Genomic DNA, 18,217 nt, shown 5'->3' on the forward strand with positions numbered 1-18,217 from the left:
CCTGCTATGGGATGGGGGAGTGCAGTACACAGCATCCCTGGTGGAGGGAAAGTGGGGGACTCTGGTATGAAGAATGCAGGGCAGACAGATCCCTGGGCATTGGGGGGAGGGGTGATGGCAGGGCACACAGAGCCCATGGCATGGGGAGCGAGGGCAGATGGGGGCAGCCAGAGCCCATGGCATGGGAAGCGAGGGGAGTATGGGGGCAGCGAGCCCATAGCACGGGGAGTGAGGAGGGATGGGGGCAGATGGAGCCTGTGGCATGGGGACCGAGGGGGGATGGGACACAGTGAGCCCCTAGCATTGAGCTGAGAATGGGGGGAGCTGGAAGTCGGGGAGGGGGGAATAAGGGTGACACAGGGGGAAGATCTGGGTGAGCAGCAGGGAAATAGAGGAAGCTGGGGGCGGGGGAGGAATGGAGCTCCAGGAGCGTGCCCCCCCTTCCCACTAATCCACATATTGCTAGAGAAGGCAGGTCAACGAATGCAGCTGGCACACGGAGCGGACAACAGGGGGCTGGGCTGGCCTTGCCTTTTGTTCCTGGGGGCACTCAGTCCAGAGTCAGGGCCTGGCCCTTGGAAAAGTTCTGGCTCCCGCCCAGATCAGTTTTACCCTTATCGCCTGGCTCCACGCCCTGCCCGGTTACTCAGTCGCATCTGGCTGCACGTCCCACGTGTTCAGGGCCTGCCCCGGCCTGGCACAGGTGCTGCGTCGCTGGCAGCAAATCACAGGCTAAGCGGACAGAGCAACAGACGCCAGGTTTCCCGGCGGCGAAGGAGCTGGTTGGTCACGGGGCTTGTACCCTGTCCCCGCCCCCCACAACCCCACATCTCTCCAGCCCCCTCCCAACTCCCCTGAGAAAATTACCTTTCCTCCTTCACCCCCAAATGTGAGAATTTCCACGCTCCCATCTCCTGTCTGCCCTCCTCCCACCTTCCTGGCTCTGGGAGGGGAGTAAGGCCTACTGGTTAAAGCAAGGGGGACTGGGAGTCAGGACTCCTGGGTTCTAGCTTCAGCTCTGGGGCTAGATTAGGTTCTAATAGTAAGAGATATACACTATAACTGGGGTTCTCAAACTGGGGGTCGGGACCCCTCAGGGGGTCGCGAGGTTATTACATGGAGGGGGGGGTCGGTCGCGAGCTGTCAGCCTCCGCCCCAAACCCCGCTTTGCCTCCAGCATTTATAATGGTGTTAAATATATTTTAAAGTGTTTTTAATGTGTAAGGGGGGGGGGGGTTGCACTCAGGGGCTTGCTTTGCGAAAGGGGTCACCAGGACAAAAGTTTGAGAACCACTGCACTATATGCATGTACAGTGCTTAGTCAAATAAGCCCTCCCTCTTGGGTGGGGTCTGTAGGCAGTGCTGCAGGTATAGAGAATACAAGAAATTGGAGGATAATGGGATTCCTTATCAACATGCTGTCCCTTCACACCCTTCTCCCCCCAAATGGGTAGTGGTATTTCCCAGGCTCCACCCACAACCAAAACCCCATCCACTCACAACACCAGTAAAAACTGCTTCTTGCAGAGGGACGTGTGGATCGTCAGACCATGCTAGTTCCTTTCTGTTCTTACATGCTTTGATCACCAATGTGTTTGAAAGGTAGTCATTAGGGTTCAGAGTCAACGTTCCACCATGGTGAAGGCGGCAGCCTCTCAGAGCGACTGGCCCAGGCTGCCTGCAGACTCAGGCATCACTGCTTTGGTTACACCAACTCCACGTTTGGGATGTTTTCTTCACTGCTGTGAGGGCTAGAAACAAACTTTTTTCTTTTGCATGAAAGCTGAGATACTGCAGCACAGTGGGACTCCACCCCCACCCGCCACTCCCTTAATCCACAATGCATCGATTTATTTCAGTTCTTGGCAGCCTTCAACCAGGAGGTCAGGGAAGGAACCTTTGGCCTCAGCATGGAATTCACTGTTGAATGCGGCAAGAAAGTGACCCCAATAGACGTCCTCAGGAAAAAGAATGAGCTGGAGGAGAAGGGGCTGATGACGGAGGGTTTGGCTGCCTGCTTCAGCCAGGCTATAGATCTGGTGGCCCAGCAGGACCCCAGGCAGTACTGGCTCTGGGAGAATGCCAGGATCATCATCCAAGGAGATGGACGCTGGCTAGAGTTCAGGACAGGAGACGCCAGCCAACACCTGTTGGTGTGGTACGACCAGCACAAAAAGGAGGTTCAAGTCTCCTCCCCGTCCTAGGCTGGGAAACAATCGTGCTGGATGGTCCCCGGGCCTTGGTCCCTCTCCTTGCTGCCCCTAAATAAATGCCCATGACACCTCCAAACTGGAATTGGCTTCTGTGTGTGTAACTGCAGCCTGCCAGCCACACTTGGGTTACACTCTGGCTCTCACCAACCTGGGTTGTACTGCAGGATGACCCCAATGCACTCCCAGTCTTAGATTCCGTCCCCCTTTCCCCCGAAATGTATGTCCTGTACTGCCCAGCCCTCTCCTGGCTAATACAAAGTCAGTTTTTCTTTAATAGAAATAATATGCACACAACTTGCCATCCCAAATGGAGTTTCCCAGACACTTCAATTTAAACACACTGGATTAGATAAAACAATACAAGTTTATTAATTACAAAGAGAGAGATTTTCAGGGAGTAGAAGTCATGAGGCATAAAAGTGAGAAATGGTTACAAGAAAAATATAGATAAAACTCAACTAAATGCCTAACTTAACAAACTTTGTTAAATTTGAAGCTCATCACATGCTCTCAATAGTCTTACTGGCCAAACTTCTTAGGTCAGGACCCCAGCCCCAGTTCAACAGCTGCTTCCTTTGTTCCGCGTGGTGCAGTGAATCCATGGACAGAGAGAAAGGAAAGAGAAGGGGTATTTGTCCCTCATTTTCATAGTGTCAGCCCCTCTGTTAGAAAACATTTCCAGCTGAGATGCAGGAGACAAAGAGAGTGCAAGAAAGGATGTTTCCTGCTGTTCTTCCTCACCTGCTTGTGGTTCCTTTTCTACCCTTCCTGCTTGATGCCTCTGATTGCTGCTTAAATGCAAATGAAGCAGAGCATACGTTCCTTTGTTTAGGACAGACCTTTTTCCCAACTTCTGTTTGGGCAGGGCTGTGGTTTGGAAAAATGTGTTAACAAGACCATACACCAACATCTTATAACTTCACATACGCTGTTGCCACACATATTTTATCAGGACAATAATGTCCAGCAAATTATGAGTTTACAAATGATACCTCACAAGGTGTACTTTGTACAAAGATTATTATAACAGTGTGCAAGGGGTGAATACAGGGGTAGTCTGTTGCAAGGGGAGAGGGCCCCTGCCTCCTGCAGGCCACCATCCCCTAGCACTGTTCTAGGGTTTTGAGGTCAGCACTGACTGTGAGGGGAGAGTGCCTCCTACTGAATCCCCAGCTACCTGCAGTTCAGTGCCCCCTAGCACTGTTCTGGGAAATTGGGGTTAGCACTGACCTTGAGGGGCAAGTGTCCTCTACTGCATATCCCACCCCATTCCCTGCAGCACAGCACCCCCTAGCAGTGCCCTGGGGCATTGGGGTCACCACTGACTGTGAGGGAAGCGTGCCCCCTTTAAATACACATGTTGCTATATATGTGTGTCAGAGAAGGTGGGTCAAAGACATATACCTGGCCCCTGGAGCAGAAGGGGAGGTAGGATTGGGGTGGCTCTTCCTTCCTGGGGGAGTTTGATCCACAGTCTGGGACCAGCCACCTGAGAAAGCCCCGTCTCCTGCCTGGAGCAGCTGTCCCCCTATCAGACAGTTCCGCAGAGCCTGAGGTGTGGTCTTCCTTCCCGAGCTTCAGGTGATGTTTGAAATGTCTCATGCAGGCCTGGTTGCTTGAGCAGCCCGAAAAGGGGGATCCCATTGTTTCTCTGTCGTCCCATCAGCCTCAGCTTTCTGCAACACCGCTCAGGACGGGAGGCCATGCAGGACTCGGGTCTAGTTCCTATCCTAAGGGGAAAAGGGGCAGTAAGGAAGGGGAGAGATTGGAAGAGAGGAATGTGTGTTGGGAAGAGAAATGAATGTGAGAGGAAACACGCGAGAATGAAAGAAAGTCTCAGTAGCATATGGAATTTAATTCCCTTTGCTCTAACCCACTGAACCCCACTCACCTCCCCAAGCTGGGGCTAGAACCCAGGTGTGCTGGATCTTTACCCCCCCTGCTTTAACCCGCTGGATCTTCCAGACCTGGGAAGAGAAACTAGGAGCCCTGGCTCCCAGCCCCCCTGCTCTAACCCACTACACCCCACTCTTCTCACAGAAACAGGGACAGAATCCTGGAATCTGGACGCTCAGCCTCGTAGGCCAACCACTGAGACAAACCCTTCCATTAGAGGAGTGACCTTGCAGGCCTGGCCTCTCCCCACAGCCCCAGACCCAACTTCTGCTTACAGAGAGAGCTGCGCCTTTCCCTTCCCTTAAAGAAGATGGTCACAGAATCCTTGTAACCATCTCCCCCGCCCTGCACTGCTCCAGGGCCCAGAGGCAGCCAGCCGGACCGCAGTGGGAAGAGGGGTATGGGCTGGATAGAACTGAGCCACATACACTGGTATCCTGGCCCTTTGGGGGCTGGGATAAGGTGACCGGTGGGGGCTCTCCCCAAGCCCTGGGGAAGGAGCTGGCAACCACATGCATTAGCCAACCTCAGGTCACCTGAGTGCTGCAGATGAGTGTCCCTAGAATTGGGGTCAGAGCAGGGGGAGGGTCTGGGAGCCAGGACTCCTGGGTTCTATCCCCAGCTCTGGGAGGGGAGTGGGGCCTAGTGGTTAGAGCAGGGGGGCTGGGCGCCAGGACTCTTGGGTTCTATCCCCAGCTCTGGGAGGGGAGTGGGGCCTAGTGGTTAGAGCAGGGGGGCCTGGGAGCCAGAATTCTTGGGGTCAGTGGGGCATAGGGGACGGGGTCTCTGGTACATTCTCTGTTTCTGCGTCTCTCTTTCTCTCTCTGGTTCGTGAACTGGAGAACAACACGTGGGCCTGATTCCCCGCAGAGAACAGTCCCAGATGCTGCCAGGAGTGGAGCCACCTTTCATGGGACACCGGGGAGGGATTTGGGACCAGACAGGCCCTGGAGACAAACCTCACCTCTGCCCCCTGGAGGGGGAATCCTTTGCAAGGGCAGAGCTGAGGAGCACCAGCCGGGGGGCGCTGTGTGCAATCACAGAGGCCGATCCCATGCTGGGTGAGGATCGGACCCTCCGCGTGTCCTCAGCTCCTGCGCTTCACCCTCTCCCCCTGCAGGAGGCGCTGCCCACGCCACACCCACTCATGCAGAGTGAGGAAGCTCTCCCAGAGGGGGGCGGCACATTGGCCGGGGTGTGCACCCACGGCCTGAACGCGCTGGAGCTGCTGCGGCTGAAGAACGGGGCGGAGAGGCTGGGGCCCATGACGGAGGGGCTGGCCGCCTGCTTCAGCCGGGCCATGGAAGTGGTGCAGAAGCGGCCCGTGGAGCCCTGGACCAACATCCGGCTCGTCCTGCAGAGTGACGGGAAGTGGCTGGAGCTCCGCGCCGGCCAGATCAAGCAGACGCTGCTGGTCTGGTACGACCCCCACACCGGCACCGTGAGGGAACACCGCATGGGAGCCCCGCGCTGGGGCTTCTGTCCTGCGCCTCCTAGCGCCATGGCAAAATAAAACACCCTGCCACCCAGATCTCGCTCCTTTCTCCTTGTTCCGCCGAGCATTTCAGATCCGCTCCCTTCGCCTCCCAGGGTGAAGAATCAGGCTCCACAGACGCACTCGGGGGGCGGCTCTGAGGCAGAAGGGAGGCCGGAAGTGTGGCTCCTCAAACCCTGGCTCTGCCGTAGACTCTCTGCGTGACCCCATTAAAGGCAGAGTAAGGTCTCCTGGGGCCCTGGGACGGAGCAAGTGGGGCCCTGCCCCTTCCTCCTGCGGCCACGCCCCCATTCCGCTCCTTCTGCTTGCAGCCCCGCCCACAGCCTCGCCCCTTCTACCTGCGGTCTCGCCCACAGCCCACCCCATTCTGCTCCTTCCACCTGTGGCCCCGCCCATGGCCCCACCCCATTCTGCCTCTTCCCCCATAGCCCTGCCTTCTGCTCGCTCCTTTCCGCTGCGCCCTCCCCCCCCCCCGGCAGCTTGCTCACCAGAGAAGCTCTGTTCCCTGGAGCCACAGTGGGGAGTGAGAGCTCCTCCGGCCACGGGGCCACAGCGGGTGGGGGAGAGATTTTTCCCGGGGCCCCAAATTGGCTGGGGCCCCGTGGGCCCATGCAGCAATCCACCACTGGGGTGACCTTGCCCAAGTCAGTACGTGTCTGTAAAATGGGGAGAATGAACCTGCCTGTGTCCATTTAGACTGTAGGGTTTTCAGGGCAGGGATCGTCTCGTGCTGATATCGGTTGCCGCCGATAGGTGCCTCTGAAATTTGTGCAACAGCAATCCTGGAGGGAGGGGAAACCATCCCAGACATTAAAAACCAGAGGTCCCAGGTGAGGAAAGAGCTGGGGGAGCGGAGATTACTAGTTAATTAAAGCACATAGGTGTCTCTGGGAGAAACTGCCACAAGCAATATTCTAAAATGTACCTGTTTGGCTTCGTTACAGAGCCCGTTAAACAGCTGCTTTTGCAACACTCAGAGGCTCCAGCTGAGATCAGGGCCCCGTAGTGCTGGGCGCTGCCCAGACACACAGCGAGAGACAGCCCCTACCCCAGCTGAGATCAGGGCCCCGTAGTGCTGGGCGCTGCCCAGACACACAGCGAGAGACAGCCCCTACCCCAGCTGAGATCAGGGCCCCGTTGTGCCGGGCGCTGCCCAGACACACAGCGAGAGACAGCCCCTACCCCAGCTGAGATCAGGGCCCCGTAGTTCTGGGCGCTGCCCAGACACACAGCGAGAGACAGCCCCTACCCCAGCTGAGATCAGGGCCCCGTAGTGCTGGGCGCTGCCCAGACACACAGCGAGAGACAGCCCCTACCCCAGCTGAGATCAGGGCCCCGTTGTGCCGGGCGCTGCCCAGACACACAGCGAGAGACAGCCCCTACCCCAGCTGAGATCAGGGCCCCTTAGTGCTGGGCGCTGCCCAGACACACAGCGAGAGACAGCCCCTACCCCAGCTGAGATCAGGGCCCCGTTGTGCCGGGCGTTGCCCAGACACACAGCGAGAGACAGCCCCTACCCCAGCTGAGATCAGGGCCCCGTAGTGCTGGGCGCTGCCCAGACACACAGCGAGAGACAGCCCCTACCCCAGCTGAGATCAGGGCCCCTTAGTGCTGGGCGCTGCCCAGACACACAGCGAGAGACAGCCCCTACCCCAGCTGAGATCAGGGCCCCGTAGTGCTGGGCGCTGCCCAGACACACAGCGAGAGACAGCCCCTACCCCAGCTGAGATCAGGGCCCCGTAGTGCTGGGCGCTGCCCAGACACACAGCGAGAGACAGTCTAAATACAGACAGGGTTGGGGAGGTGTATTAACCTCATTTTCCATCTGGAAAATTTCTTTTGTTAACGGTTCAAACCCCTTTCCACCCTCCTGCAATGAATAGCTGAGAAAGGTCCCAGGCTGCATGAGCGTCCTCTAGCAAGCGTTCCCCCAGCGCCATGGAGCTGAGATATGACCCTCCTTCTCCTATTTATACGGGAAAAAAACAAGGAGGAAAAACATCCATTCGGGCCTTTAATCTCTGCTCCATGCACCCAGTGCTCTGAACACAGCTCAGGAGACTTGAGAATTAAGAACATAACAACGGCCATACTGGGTGAGACCAAAAGTCCATCTAGCCCAGGATCCTGTCTTCCCACAGTGGCCAGTGCCAGGTGCCCCAGAGGGAATGAACAGACCACGTAATCCTCAAGTGATCCATCCCCTGTCACCCATTCCCAGCTTCTGGCAAACAGAGGCTAGGGCCACCATCCCTACCCATCCTGGCTAGTAGCCATTGATGGACCCATCCTCCATGAATGTATCTAGTTCTTTTTTGAACCCTGTTATAGTCTTGTCCTTCACAACATCCCCTGGCAAGGAGTTCCACAGGTTGACTGTGTGAAGAAATACTTTCTTGTGTTTGTTTTAAGCTTGCTGCCTATTAATTTAATTGGGTGACCCCTAGTTTTTGTGTTAGGAGATGGAGTAAATAATGAGAAGGAGTAAATATTCTCTCCTGGGTTGGACTAGTGAGGGCTGGGAGCCAGGACTCCTAGCTTCTGTGCCCAGCTCTGGGAGGGAATGGGGTCAAGTGGTTAGAGCGGGAGGGGACTGGGAGACAGGACTCCTGGGTTCTGTGCCCAGCTCTGGGAGGGAGTGGTGTCAAGTGGTTAGAGCAGGAAGGGACTGGGAGACAGGACTCCTGGGTTCTGTCTCCAGCTCTGGGAGGCGAGTGGGTTAGAGCAGTGGGGGTTGAGAGATAGGACTCCTGGGTTCTAGCCCCAGCTCTGGGAGGGGCACAGGGTACTTCTCCCTGCTCTGTGCCTCAGTTTCCCCTTCTGGAGCATGGGAACAATCCTGTTTATCCACTCTGTGTGTGTGTGTGTGTGTTTGAGAAGCAGTTTCTCCTGCTCCGTTGACAGTTTCAGGGGAAAGAGACAAAGCCCTGTGTGTGTGCGTGGGGGTGGGGGGGGGAGTTGCTCCATCCTGCTTGCGTCTGGGCCAGGGCCAAAGCCCTTGGGAGCTGAAGGTCAATAGCTGGGAGCTGTGTGTTTAGGGCAGAGGAGGCAGATAAGCTGGTGTCCCAGCCTTGGGGAGGCTGGACTAGGGTATGGGGGAAGGAGCTGGCATCCACGGGCGAGGATCCCAGCTGAGTGTCACAGTGGGATTAGAGTTGTGGGGGGAATGGGACACATCATCTGACGTTGCATCTCTTCAGCTGCCCCCTGCCCGACTCTTCTCAATTTCTCCATCACCTACCGTGTAAAGGCGACGGGACAGATCCCCCACGGGAGTCACTTGCCCCGGATCCACTGACCTTGGACTCATAGACTTTAAGGTCAGAAGGCACGGGCGGCATGTGAACCCCCATTTTGGGGAGGCCAGGCCCTGGCCCTGCCCCCTTCCGCCTGAGGCCCCAGCCGCTCTGACCCCCGGGCTACCGGCCGGCCTGAGCACTGGCCCAACTTCCAGGACGCAGGCCCAAGCGTGGAGCATGGGCGGGGCCACAGCCCGGGTCCTGATCCTCTAGTCTGACCTCCTGCCTGTCGCAGGCCACAGAACCTTGCCAACCCACTCCTGTGATAGACCTGAACCTTTGACTCAGTTCCTGGCATCCTCAAATCGTGACTGACAGGCTTCAAGTGGCAGAGAATCCACCACTGACACAGGTTTAAACCTGTGAGTGCCCCCCCGGCCCCCCCAGGCTGCAGAGGGAGGCTGCAATGTACACAAGGTGGCAAATTGGCCCTGGATTTCTAGCATCAGCCTCTGGCTAGTGGGCATCGGATCTGTTAGGAGCTTGGCTCTCCGTAGGTTGCTAGATGGGTGCACTGGTCTGATCTAGGGAGGCGGGATACCAGGCTAGATGGGCCTATGGGTCTGACCCAGGATGGTGATGGGGGAGGATATCAGGGTGGTGTGAGAGGGTGGGGGTGGATGTGCCCCTGGTTCTGATCTGGGGCAAAAAGGAGGTGGGGGAATACGGGGCTAGATGGGCCTATGGGTCTGATCCAGGGTGGCAGGGAGGAGGGGTGATACCAGATTGACGGGCCCGTTGATCTAGGGTGGCATGGGGCCAGGATGCTGGGCTGGATGGGCCCATGGATCTGACCAGGGGGATCCAAAACCCATGTATTTCCCACCTTGTCATCTAGGGGGAGGGGATCGAACAGCTGATCTGGCCCCAAAACCTGGTGCAAATTGATCATCGACCTCCATCAGAACCAAACTCAGCAGAGGGCACATGGCCCCCGCCCGAGACGCCACAGCCCCCGGGTAGAGCATCCCATGGAAGACGTGGTTCACTGCAGTGAAGACCTGAGCCAGACCGAAGTGCTGAGGAAGAAGAATGAGCTGGAGGAGAAGGGGCTGATGATGGAGGGGCTGGCTGCCTGCTTCAGCCGGGCCATGGAGCTGCTGAAGAGCCACCAGCCTGTCTGGATGTGGCTGGGTCAGGACAGCAGGCTCGTCTTGCAGAGCGACGGGTGCTGGGTGGAGTTCAGGGTCGGAAACGCCCAGTTGATCCTGCTGGTGTGGTACGACCCCCACAAGAAGGAGGTTCAGGTCTCCCAGCCCTAAGAGGGGAGGGGATCAGTCCACCTATCAGGCCACTAGCCTCTTTGTGTGAATAAAGGCCCTTGGACCGCTTGAATCTGCCCATTGCTTCTTGCTGATGTTTTTGTAGGGCTCCCTGCAGCACAGTGCCCCCTGGTGGCATTGGGGTCAGCACTGACTGCAAGGGGAGAGCGCCCCCTACTGAGCCCCAGCAGCACAGCGCCCCCTGGTGCCATTGGGGTCAGCACTGACTGCAAGGGGAGAGCGCCCCCTACTGAGCCCCTGCAGCACAGCGCCCCCTGATGCCATTGGGGTCAGCACCGACTGCAAGGGGAGAGCGCCCCCTACTGAGCCCCAGCAGCACAGCGCCCCCTGGTGCCATTGGGGTCAGCACTGACTGCAAGGGGAGAGCGCTCCCTACTGAGTCCCTGCAGCACAGCGCCCCCTGGTGCTACTGGGGTCAGCACCGACTGCAAGGGGAGAGCGCCCCCTACTGAGTCCCTGCAGCACAGTGCCCCCTGGTGCTACTGGGGTCAGCACTGACTGCAAGGGGAGAGCGCCCCCTACTGAGCCCCAGCAGCACAGCACCCCCTGGTGCCATTGGGGTCAGCACCGACTGCAAGGGGAGAGCGCCCCCTACTGAGTCCCAGCAGCACAGCGCCCCCTGGTGCCATTGGGGTCAGCACTGACTGCAAGGGGAGAGCGCCCCCTACTGAGTCCCAGCAGCACAGCGCCCCCTGGTGCCATTGGGGTCAGCACCGACTGCAAGGGGAGAGCGCCCCCTACTGAGTCCCAGCAGCACAGCGCCCCCTGGTGCCATTGGGGTCAGCACCGACTGCAAGGGGAGAGCGCCCCCTACTGAGCCCCAGCAGCACAGCACCCCCTGGTGCCATTGGGGTCAGCACTGACTGCAAGGGGAGAGCGCCCCCTACTGAGTCCCAGCAGCACAGCGCCCCCTGGTGCCATTGGGGTCAGCACCGACTGCAAGGGGAGAGCGCCCCTTACTGAGTCCCAGCAGCACAGCGCCCCCTGGTGCCATTGGGGTCAGCACCGACTGCAAGGGGAGAGCGCCCCCTACTGAGTCCCAGCAGCACAGCGCCCCCTGGTGCCATTGGGGTCAGCACCGACTGCAAGGGGAGAGCGCCCCCTACTGAGTCCCTGCAGCACAGCGCCCCCTGGTGCCATTGGGGTCAGTGGTGTCCTGGAGGGGATAGCACCCAAGATCTCTCCCATCCCCTTGCCAGGGGCAAGAACATTCCAAATTCCCTCCCTCAGTCTCAGTACATCCCATCCACCAGCGCTACCCTCAGCAAAGCCAGGAATAGCTGGGGGCGGGCCAGGCCGACCAAGGGCACAGGGTGGGACTGGTGGCTCACCTGGGAGTGGCGGGGGGGCGGAGAGCATTAGTGGCAGAGGGGAGGTGGGTGGCAAGTATGAATCAGCCACAGTGTGTGTGAGAGGGCAGGAGCATGAGCCTTAAGGGCAATATCTTGCAGCAAGGAGTACTACAGGTTAACAGCATCTGCATTGCACAGAAGCGTGTGAACTCCCAGGATTGGGGTGGGGGAGGATGGGGATCTCTGACTCAGGTCCCAGGGATAGAGCCCACACCTTCACAACTGCCACCCCTGCATATATATATAAAGCACTCCAATCCAGAGCCCTTACACACACACACACACACAAACAGCTCTTCTATCATACACACACACACACACACACGCTGTCCCCCCTGTTCAGGGGCAGCTAATCAACCGCACACACCAGGGTTCTGTCTCCAGACTAAACATAAGAACATAAGAACGGCCACACTGGGTCAGACCAAAGGACCATCCAGCCCAGTGTCCTGTCTTCCTACAGTGGCCAACGCCAGGTGCCCCAGAGGGAATGAACAGAACAGGGAATCATCAAGTGATCCATCCCCTGAATATGCTTTAATGCACTCAGGGTGGAGGAGTTGCAGAGGGAGGGTCAATCCATGGATTCCCAGGGGGTTTATTAGCAGGATCCTCGTTAATGAATCGGCAGGCGCCAACAGGAACTGGATGCTCTTGTCTGCAGGGAGGGTTCCCCCCATCAGGGGATTGTAAGTGCTCAGCTCTTCATTCACAGCCCCCTGGGCTGGGCACGTCCTGACTCTGCTCCTGTGAGACACACAGCGAGTGGGGTTAACAGCAGTGGGGATGAGCTCAGACTATGCAGGGTTTGGTCTATTTGCAAACGGGAGGGGAGACCTGCAGGGGAAACCAGGCGCTGCGTGGGCTCGGTGTGGGACGCTCACCCCCAGCAGTCAGTGCTAATCCCCGTGCTGAGCCCCAAAGAGCGGCATGGGGGGCTCAGCAGGGGGCTGTCCCGGCACAGTCAGGGCTCCCCCCCAGTGCTATATTCTAGCAGTAGGGGATGCTGTGCTGGTGGAGTTCCCATGTCTCCCAGCACCTGTGAACCCCGGGGCCCAACGAGCAAGGTTCTCTTCTGCCTCCCAGAAGAGGCCCCCTGGCACACAGGATTCCTAGTAACTATTGGATTCTTCTTCGCTCCCTGTGCTACACAGTTACACAGCGGCCGCGCCCCTCCCCAGAGCCAGCTGTGTTTCTTTCTGTCATTGCCTCTTTTCTCTTCCATGCCATTACGGGCCACCTGCCCAGAGCCCCCACTGTCATTGGATCCATCCCTTCACCCCCACTTACCCTGCTGGGAATCCCTCTCTGAGCTCAAGCCCCCTCCGCTGGAATGGGGGCACACTGGGTTGGGCTGATACAGGAAACACGGGTGTCATTGCCCTCCTGGAGGGGTCAAGCAAGTGAAGATGAGTCAGAACCTGTGGCTTCCCACAGCAGATGGGTTCTGGAGTTCCCAGGGGATGCGAGAACTACCCCAAGCAGGAGAATGGACCATCTCGAGGAGCCCAGAAGATCCCCTGGAAATGGGAATGTATTCCAGGGTACTAGTGGCACCCTCTATGGGATGCCAGCTCCAATCCAACCCCAGGGGTGGGGGGATTTGCCTGGCTCAGAGGGAGGGGGACATGGGGCCTTTCCCCTCTGGGGTTGCTGTCTCTCACCCCACTGATGCTCACCTGCGGGGCTCAGCTTCTTTACAAGTAGTGATGCCAAGATGCTGCAGCATTGGGTGAGGGCCATCTTCTCAACCTCAAATGACTCTAGTCCAATGCAGAAGAAGTCCTGTTTTATGGGGTCATAGAGGGGCCACTGCTCTCTCTTGAAGGGGATCCTAGGGAGAAATTCAACAGAGCACACAGAGTTAGTACCCGGGCTTAACAGAGACAGGAACGGGCTCTGGCCAGAGTCTGTCTCCTGGAGGCAGGGGTCATTAGGAGCCAATTTGCAAAGTTTGGCCCCTTTCTAAAATGGCTGCCATTCCCTATTGTTCCCAATGAGAGTGAAGCCAGAGGCTGCCCTCAGTTAAGATGGCTGCTTCCACTTGTTCTCCTTATATGGGGTGACACTACAGGTTGCCCTTAATAAAGATGGTGGCTATCTCCCATTGATCTTGATGACATTGAAGCCACAGGCTGACATGAGTCATGATGGCTGCCATTGGCCTACAGCCCTTTCTAAAGGGAGACTGCCTCTAGGAAAGATGGCCACTGTTTCCAATGGGACTGAAGCCAGGCTTCCCTCAGGGAACATGGGCTGACAGACATAGGAAGAAGCAGTGTGGCAGTCTGAACAATATGGATGAGGGCGACAGAGAGGACACTGCAGTGTTAGTGATCATGGGAGTGCAGATAGGAGGGTCTAAACTGGAAGGCAGTCTGAAGCCACCATTTGCCCTCACTTAAGATGGCCCCTCTCACTTGTCCTTCCAAACATGATGATGTCACATGCTGCCCTAACTAAAAATGGCTACCATCTCCCACTGCGCTCAATGAAATTGTTGCCACAAGCTGCCCTGAGTTGGCTGCCATTTTACTACAGCCCTATGCTTACCCAGTTCATTCCATTTACCCTTTTTATAAATTGGTACAACATTTACTATCGTCCAGTCTTGTGGAACTTTCCCGCTGCTCCAAGATGTACTGAAAATCAACATAGACAGGCCAGCAAGCTCCTCAGCCAGCTCTTTTAAAACACTTGGGTGTAAATTATCTGGCCCTGCTGATTTAGAAATGTCTAAGTTTAATAGCCTCTGTTTAACATCCTCCCAAGACTTTAGTGGAATAGAAAGAGTGTTATCATCCCCATGCAATGAGACTATATCATCTGTTTTTTTCCCCAAATACAGAACAGAATTATTTATTGAACACGTCTACCTTTTCTGCATTACTATTGATAATTCTGCCGTTTCCACCTAATAATAAATGAACCAATCCCATTATCAGGATTCTTTTTATTCCTAATATATTCAAACAACTCCTTATTGTCCCCAACTCTGCTGACCATAAATTTCTCCATGTGTCTCTCTGCTTCCTTTATCAGATGTCTACAATTCCTAATGTCTGATTTATATTCATTACTATCAACCGTCCCTTTTTTCTATGTATTGGATATTATTTTTTTAATTTTCCCAACTGCTTTCACTTCCCTAATCTGAGAATCAATGGTTCCAAGCTGGATGGTTAGGACTAGAATGGGGGACGTTGAAGACATTTTGTTGAGGTTTTGCTTGCTTATTTTTAGTGCAAGGGAGTATGTCTTCTTATCTATCCCCCGGTGTATGCTTAAAAGTTATGTTGCCACAATTGTCTCAGTCAGAGATGTGAAAAAACCCACACACCTGACTGCCACAGCAGTGCTGACCTAGCCCCTAGGGGAGCTGTAGTTATGTTGATGGAAAGATGCTTTTGTCAATGTCGGTCCCGATTTGTTGGGCAGCTGATGTTCCTCCCCAGCTGGAGCAACCCCGTTTGCTGCTGCAGGTTGTATCGACAGGATGAGCTGACATAGCCATGCCCGTATAGTGTTTGTAGCATAAACATCCCCTGCGTTTGTGCGGCAGGGCTGGGAAAGGGCAGGCAGAGCTTTGAGGTCATTCACTACTCGCTGAAAACCTTGTTTCCTTGAATGAGGACGGGCGTATTCATAGGACCAGCGACATCCTGATGTGGGAAGAAGGGAATTATCGCTAACCTGGAATCAAGGGGCTCAGATATTACCTCCCTGAAGTAAGTTCAGCTCTAGGTCAGGGGCTTCAACCAAAGAGATTATCTATTTTTCAAAGGGACCCCTTCTTTGCCATGGCATTGAGAATATTCCTGCATATTGTGGACACCTGGCCAAAGAGTTAGAGCTGCTCGTTAGATCACGGTCTGGATCAGGGGCACAAGAGGATTCTGGGGGATTCCCTTACCCGCTCCAGGGGTACACCGCAAAGTACTGCATCACCCTGCAGCTCAGCCCCACCTCGGCCTCCATGGGCGTGTGGCTGGCTCCTCCCACAGATGCCAGGGTCCTGAACAGGTAAGGAAATTCAGAGCCTTGTGGTACCCCCATCCACCCAGGTGTGGACAAACCGCTGCTGTGGTTGGTGAAGTAGTAGGCATACACGGGACTGCCGGTCTCTACCTCTCGCCCAGCCACCTTGGCTACTGGACACACAATGAAGTAGTCACCAAGGATTTGATCCATGGCCCATCGGTACCATGCTTCACCCTACCCCTTTTCCTCCTGGCTGTACCGCAGTGCCACGGCCCGGACGGCCTCTTCTGGTGCCTCTGGAACTATCATCCTCACCACCTGCAGCAGCTCGTCCCAGCTGATGGAGCTGGCATTCTCCACATTGAATCTGGAGCCAGCATAGATTACTATGCAGGAGCCTTCGCTGGCGTTGATGCCGGTCAGGATGGGCATAGGCTGGCTCTGCTTAGCCTGCAGGAGTCTTGATGGTGTATCAGGAAGAAAATCCCCATCTCCTGTCGGCACAAAGGGAAACCCCAGCTGCTTCCTGCGGCGCAAGATGGCAAACTCGTGTTTGGGGAATTCCCCTGCAGGCAGCCTACCAGGCCGGTCTCATCTCTATCGGTGCAGCCCAGCAGCTGGCCCAGCCTCTGGCCTCTCTCCTTGGCCTCCTCCAGGGAACTCGAAATCCATGGTGCTGTCGGGGCTCCGCTCTGTGGCACAGCGCGGGTGAAGAGGGGCTGGCTCCTCGGGGAGAGTAGGTGGAAGCCCACTGAGGAACCGCCAGCACACTGGCCAACGAGCATCAAACGAGCTGGGTCCCCACTGAAGGCGGCCGCGTTGTCCCGCAGCGCCAGGCGCTCATCCCACAGGCCGGCGTTCCCTGGGGTGGCTGGGGGCAGAGACAGGAAGCCCAGTGCCCCCAGCCGGTAGTTCATGGAGGCCACGATCACGTTCTTGGTGGCGGCTAAGAAGCGCCCATCGCAAACGTCAAGGCAGGCTACACCAGAGACAAAAGGCATGCCATGGATCCAGACGAGGACGGGGCTGGCTCACAGGGCTGGGGATGGGGCACCCAAATGTTGAGGAAGAGGCAGTCCTCGGACTGCGGTATCTTGGATTTGCAAATATAGGCACCAGGGTAACCAGTAAGTGGAGGCTGGAGGCAGGCGTCGCCAAAGCTGGTGGCGTCCAAGACTTGGCTCCAGGGCTGGTGGGGTTTTGGCTTCTGGAAGCACAAGGCCCTCATGGGGGGCTCGGCCTAGGGGATGCCCAGTAAGGCCATCACTGTGCTGGAGCCGGCCGGGAGGCGCTTGCCCCGGATGGGGCCGCTGGTGGTGAGCACCACGGTGCCATCGTCATCGGAGCCAGAGCTGGGGCCTGCCAGGGAGAGGAGGAGCAGGCAGGGGAGCGCAGGGAGGAGTCCCAGCATCGCGGCAGCTGGAAGGGAAACCCCCCCGAGGAAGTTATAGGGAACAGGATCTGGGGTCTTTCCCCTCTAGGGGGCGCTGGCTCCCATCCAGTCCCAGCCATGCAAATCCAGACAGCTGTGGGAGCTCCCCATATCAGTCTTGATCCCCTTTCAAAAATACAGCATCTGGTCAGTCACCCCGTTCTCCCAGTCCCAGATCTGTGTCATCCCTGACTCCCAGGCCTCCTGCTCTAACCCATTAGGCCTCACTCCCCACCCAGAGTTGGGGATAAAACCCAAGAGTCCTGCCTCCCAGCCCCTTGCTCTAACCACTAGACCCCATTCTCCTGTAGTCGTGGCTTGACATCAATAATTGGACATGGGTGAGGCCTCATCTCTTGGGAGACAGGATTAGGGAGGTAAATAAATCAGCAGGCTGGAAGCAGAAAGTCTGTCTGAGCTGAAATAAGGGGGAACCCCCAGGGAGCCATTTACGACGGGCATGATAAAAATGGACAAGAGAAGCCTGGAACGTAAGATGAGGGAAAGAGTAAGTCGTCCAATGACAGTGCATGGACAGTGCATGCTGCAGAGGGATTTGTTCCTGCAAAGTGACGGAGCCAGTCCCAAAATACGGGATGCAATGTGTCGCGAATGCCGAGTAACGTGTAAACGTCTACAAAGGAAGAGGTTTGCTGCGTAGCTTTGGGTGTGGGGTAGGCCCTACGCCCGCCCCCTACGCTTGAGTCTGATCCACTGAGCGTAGCTTTGCTGTGTGCCAAATACAGGGACCAGAGCGACCGGACTGGAGTGGAACTGAGTTCTTGGGGAACGGAGTGGAAGAGGTTGTGGGGTGACCACAATGTCCGCTCCCACAATTGGGGATAGAACCCAGCGCCCACCCCTGCTCTAATTGACTAGACCCCACTCCCCTCCCGGAGCTGGGGATAAAACCCGGAAATCCTGTCTCCCAGCCCCCATTGCTCTCACCAATTGACCCCACTCCCCTCCCAGAGCTGGGAATAGAACCCAGGTGTCCTGCCTGAAGTTGCCTTTCACAGCGCCTGCCAGAATTGTATCCCTGAGCCCAGCAGCTGTGACCCCGGGCTCTCCTTGGGCAGATGCTCTCTCGGGGATCCTTGCTGGTTCGGGCCTGTTGGGTGCCAGGAGGAGGCAGGCAATGGGTTCAGTAGTGAGAATTCACTGCACAGCCAGGAGGAAACAACAAAAGGCAGATCAGATGCTCCCTTCCCTTGCTGTCCCTGGCTCTGGGACAGGAGAGGGATCTAGTGGGTTAGAGCAGGGGGG

The 18,217-nt window shown here is 56.6% G+C and overlaps 1 pseudogene; it reads right to left on the minus strand.

The window, feature by feature from the left end:
• Positions 1–12,247: 12,247 nt before the first annotated feature.
• On the minus strand, positions 12,248–16,930 carry LOC140897527 (acetylcholinesterase-like; annotated as a pseudogene).
• Between the last annotated feature and the right edge of the window lie 1,287 nt (positions 16,931–18,217).

The sequence above is a fragment of the Lepidochelys kempii genome, chromosome 14 (genome assembly GCF_965140265.1).
Source record: "Lepidochelys kempii isolate rLepKem1 chromosome 14, rLepKem1.hap2, whole genome shotgun sequence".
Taxonomy (NCBI): Eukaryota; Metazoa; Chordata; order Testudines; family Cheloniidae; genus Lepidochelys; species Lepidochelys kempii.